The following is a 5,696-nucleotide window of genomic DNA, read 5'->3' as shown; positions in this document are numbered from 1 at the left end:
ACTCTGCTTCAACAGAAATGGAGTGCTCGAGAAAATATTTTAGCAGAATTTTGAGATAGAGTTCAGAGCTTAGAGAAGAACATATCTGAGGGTCCTTATTTATAGACGAAGAGCATAACCGATTGATAGTGACGTCTGTAACCATCTGCTCGTGGGCTGTTCAGAGCTGCCTGGAGTTTGTTACGGAAAGTAGTGGCGTCAGGGGTCGTTCAGGGCCACGTGGAGTTGGTTATAGAGAGTGGAGTGGTGGCCGTTGTCACGACATGCCAAAGAGTAGTGGAGCCATGCGAAATCCGTTACAGAGAGTGGAGCAGGGTAGCGGCCCTCATCGTGGCTTACCAGAGAGTGGTAGAGCCACATGGAATCCATTACAGAGAGTGGAGTAGGGTAGCGGCCCTCGTCGTGGTTTGCTAAAGAGTGGTGGAGCCGCTTGGAATCTGTTGCAGAGAGTGGAGCAGGGTAGCGGCCCTCGTCGTGGCTTGCCAGAGAGTTCGGATCTGTCAGCTGAAGCTCAGCTTGATGGAGTGGAATGGCTCTCTGTCTCATCGATCCAGGGGAAGCTCAGATGTTGTCGAGGTTGCTGACGAGTCTACTATTGTCGGAGGCCTTGGGAACTGAGGCTACAGGTGAGAACCATCTGCTGTAGAGACTCAGATGAAGACTTTCAGTTGGCGAAGTCTGATAGGAGCCCAATTGCTAGGGAAGTCCGTTTGGGATTTGCCTAGTATGGAAGCTCGTCTGAAGATTATCCACTGAAGAAGTTTGATTTCATGAGAAACTTGGTGGAAGGTCGACCGGTGGTGGACTTCGGATGGCATTGGGGAGGCTCGTCTACTGGAGGAGTCTGAGGGATCCGGAGGCGATCGATCATTGTAGAAATTCAGCTGTTGGAGCCCGTCCGTTGCGAAAGCTCATCCGAAATCCATCCGCTGTGGAAGCTCGGACGAAGTCCGATTCTTATGGGAGGCCGAAAGGAGGTCGCTTATTGTTGGAGCTCGATCGAAGATCGACTATCATGGGAGCTCGGAGTAATGACCTGGCCGGTGGATCCTGCCCCATGGTAGAAGCTCATCTGGGATCCGACTACGAAGAAGCTCGACTGAAGTCTACCTGTAATGGAAGTTTGAAAGAAATTTATTTACAGTAGAAGCTCGAATGGAATTTGCTTACAGTAGATATCCAGAGTAGACCGCCCACCGTAGGAGTTCAGAGGAGACCGCTCGCTGTAGGAGTTTGGAGTAGATTGCTCATAGTAGGAGTTTGGAGTAAACTGCTCGTAGTAGAATTTTGGAGTAGACCGCCCGTAGTAGGAGTTCGGAGTAAACTGCTCGTAGTAGAAGTTCAGAGTAGACCTTCTGTAGTAGAAGTTCGGCTCTTACAGGAGCTCGGTTGGAATCCTGAAGGCGGTCGACCGCCGTAGAAACTTGGATGGAGTTTGATTACTGTAAAAATCTTATTGTCGAAGAAGCTCAGATATTGGCGAAGTCCAGAAGAAGTTCAGAGAATAATTGATCACTGTAGAAGGTCGGCTGGTGGTGAGGTCCAGAGAGCTTTTGGGGTGGCCCGATAGATGAATGCAGAAGTTCACTATCGGAGAAGTCTGGATGGTCGAGGGGGTTTGGAGAGATGCCACACACAAGGTCGGAAGCCGGAAGAGCCCTGGAAGGGTCAGTCTTTTACAAACTTCGGTCAAAGGGTATTTTATACCCAAAAATCATTATAAAAGTAAGATGCAGCATATGATAAAAATATCTTTTATTTATAAAGATTCAATATATGAGTCTGAAAGATTACAAGGAAAATCCATCAAAATATAAATTTCGATTGACTTATAGGGCATATTCTTTTCAATTGAGATATCATTCTCAATCAATAGTATGTCATCGACATACAATATTAAGAAGACTAAAGGCACTCTCGTTAGTCTTCTTATATACACATGGTTCATCTATACCTTTTATAAAGCCAAACTCTTTGACTGTTACATCAAATTGGATGTTTCAGCTCTTTGATGCTTGCTTTAATCCATAATTGGTTCTTTTAAGCTTGCATACTTGGTTTGGCCTTCCACTAGAGATAAAACCTTCTGGCTGGGTCATATAGACCTCTTTTTCAAAGTTACCATTAAAGAAGATAGTCTTGATATCCATCTGTCAGATTTCATAATCATAGTATATAGCTACAACAAATAAAATCCGTATAGACTTCAGTATAGCCACCGGTGAAAAAGTTTCATCATAATCAATCCCTTGTTTTGTCTGAAACCTCTTGCCACTAACCTAGCTTTGTATGTTTCAATTTGGCCATCTGCTCTGATCTTTTTTTTGAAGATCCACTTGCACCCTATTGAAGTTACACCCTTAGATGCATCAACTAGTGTCCACACTTGGTTGGAATACATTGCGTCCATTTTAGATTTCAAAGCATTGAGCCACTTGTCAGAGTCTTTACTCATGACGGCTTCCGAATAAGTCAATGTATCATCATCCTGAATGATACTAGTCTCATTATCATTTTCTATGATGAAACCATATCTTGAGGGTGCATAACGCACTCTATCTGACCTTCGAAGAGAATGTGTATATTTTAGATGTACCTCATTACTAGGTACTTCTGGTTAAGAAACTTCCATTGGTAATTCTGAAATACTTTGTAGGTCTTGAATCTCCTCGAGTTCAATATTCTTCCCACTGCCTCCTTCTTAGATGAATTCTTTTTCCAAGAATATGGCATGCCTACTGACAATTACCTTTTATTCAGTAGGGTGGTAGAAATAATATCTTCTAGTTTTTTTAGGATATCCTACAAATAAACACTTGTTTGACCTTGCACCTAGCTTATGTCCAAAAGACAGCCCCATATTTTGAGATGTTTAAGACTGGGCTTCCTTCCATTCTATAATTCATATGGAGTGCTTGATACTGATTTTGAAGGCACTCTATTAAGAATATATGCGGCAGTTTTCAGGGCATATCTCCAGAAAGATATGGGAAGACCAGCATAGCACATCATAGACCGTACCATTTCCATAAGAGTATGATTTCTTCTTTCTGCTATCCCATTCAACTATGGCATATAAGGAGATGTCCATTCAGAAAGAATTTCTTGTCCTTTAAGATGATCAAAAAATTCACTGAACAAATATTTGCCACCTAGATCAGATCAAAGGACTTTAATTTCTTTTTCAGTTTGTTTTTTGACCATCTTTTGATATTCTTTAAACTTATCAAATGCATCGGATTTATGTTTCATGAGATACACATATCCATATCTTGATAAGTCATCTGTAAAAGTTATAAAATAGGAATATCGTCCTCTGGCTAAAGTTATCACGGGCCCACATACATCTGAATGTACTAAGGTCAATAACTCATTTGTCCTTTCTCCATGTTCAGAGAATGAAGTCTTGATCATTTTTCTCATAAGATAAGATTCACAAGTTCCATATGATTCAAAATCATATGGTTCAAAGAATTTTTCTTTGTATAATTTGCTTATCTTTGACTCACCAATATGACCAAGACAGCAGTGCCAGAGAAATGACATATTTTTGTCTTCTCTCTTACTTTTTATATTTTCATGAATATGAAAAATATTTTTATTAAGTAATAGAATTAGAAGATCATTATCAAAATATCCATTGCCAAAAAATTCATTTGCATGAAATATAGAGCAATCACTACCCATAAATTTTATTTCATATCCACATTGTATCAAGAGAGGTATAGATATGATATTTCTGAGAATCTTTGGCATGTAATAATATTTTTTTTAATTCTAGAGTTTTTTTTATGGTAGCTCCAGTAGGTAAGCTTCCACAGCTTCAGCAGAGATTGATTCTCCACTAGCACCGAAAAGCTTGAACTCACATTTTTTTAGCCCTTTGATTCTCTGTAACCCCTACAATGAATTATAAATATGAGAACCACATGCGGTATTCAATACCCATGAATTACTTGTTGAAGAACTTAATGAAAATACAATATGTATTATATACATACCTTTGTGTGCTACACTTGCATTTTCTTTCATCTTTGCAAGAAAACTCTTGTAATTTCTTTTCCAATGTCCCGTCTTGCCACAGTGATAACATGTCATATCTAAAGGGACATGCTTTGTCTTCTTCTTCTTAAAGGTGCTTCTTTTAGGGTTTAATTTTTTTCCTTTCTTTGAACCCTTCCTTTCATATTTATTTTTGTCCACCATAAGAAGTGGATCTTTCTCTCACTTTATATGATTTTAAACTATTTTTAACATATTTAATAGCTCTAGCAAGAAAATGTCCAATTTGTTCATATGGTAATTTACCACTGTTGGTGCAGAATTCCACCGACGTCGGAGAAGCTGGAGTTGAGGAGATCGCGTCCGCTGTCGGGACCTACAAGAGAAGTCTAAACCGGAGTTAGGGGTGCTCCGGCAAGACCTTTCGATGCTCAAGTCAGTTCTCTGCTTCAATAGAAATGGAGTACTCAAATAGAATTTTAGCAGAGTTTCGAGATAGAGTTTTGAGCTTAGAGAAGAACGTATCTGGGGGTCTCCTTTTTATAGACGGAGAACGTAACTGATCGACAGCGACGTTTGTAATCGCCTGGTAGTGGGCTGTTCGTGGTGATGCGGAGTTTGTTGTGGACAGTAGTGGCGTCAGTGGGCCGTTCAGAGCCACGTGGAGTTTGTTATGGAGAGTGGAGTGGTGTCCGTTGTCGCGACTTGCCAGAGAGTGGTGGGGCCACGTGGAATTTATTACAGAGAGTGGAGTGGGGTAGTGGCCATTGTCGTGACTTGCCAGGGAGTTCGGACCTAACGACTGAAGCTCAACTGGGACATCTGGTGGAGCGGCATGGCTCTCTGTCTCTGCAATCTAAGAGAGGCTCAGATATTTTCGAGGTTGCTGACGAGTCCACTATTATCGGGTGCCTAGAGCGCTGATGCTGCAGGCGGAAGTCATCTGCTACAGAAGCTCGAACGGAGACTTTCTGTTGGAGAAGTTTGATTTCATAAGAAATCCTACAGAGGGTGACCGACAGTGGAGTTCGGATGGCATTGTAGAGGTTCATCCGCTGGAGGAGTCTTGAGGACACTGTGGAAGGTCGAACGTTGGAGGAGTCTGGGATTCAATTCTATTGTAGAAGTTCGGATGGAGTCTGGCTCTCATAGGAGTCTGGATAAAGTTCGCTTATTGTAGAAGCTCGGAGTAGATACCTGGCTAGTGGAGCCTGTCCCGTTGTGGAAGTTCGTCTGTGATCCATTCACTGTAGAAGTTCAGCTGGGATCCGACTCTCGTTGGAGCTCGGATGAGATTAGCTTGGATGAAATCCGGAAGGTGGTCGACCGCCATAGAAACTTGGATGGAGTCTAGTTATTGTAAAAGTCCTGTTGTTGGAGAAGCTCGGACATCGACGAAGCCCTAAAGAAGTTTGGAGTAAAGTCGATCGTGGCCGGAAGAAGTCTAGGTTGAGATTCGAAGAATAGTCGATCACTGTAGAAAATCGACTGATAGTGAAGCTCGGAGAGTGTTTGGAGCAGTCCGGTAGGTGAATGGAGGAGCCATTATCGGAGAAGTTCGAATGGTATTGTGGAAGCTCGTACGATCGAAGGAGTTCGGAAAGATGTCACACAAGGTTGGAAGCTGGAAGAGCCCTGGAAGGGTCGGCCTTTTACGAACTTCGGTTGGGGTTATTTTATACCCAACACCAGTC

Source organism: Elaeis guineensis, chromosome 6 (assembly GCF_000442705.2).
Source record: "Elaeis guineensis isolate ETL-2024a chromosome 6, EG11, whole genome shotgun sequence".
NCBI lineage: Eukaryota > Viridiplantae > Streptophyta > Magnoliopsida > Arecales > Arecaceae > Elaeis > Elaeis guineensis.
Note: the sequence above shows the minus strand (reverse complement) of the source record.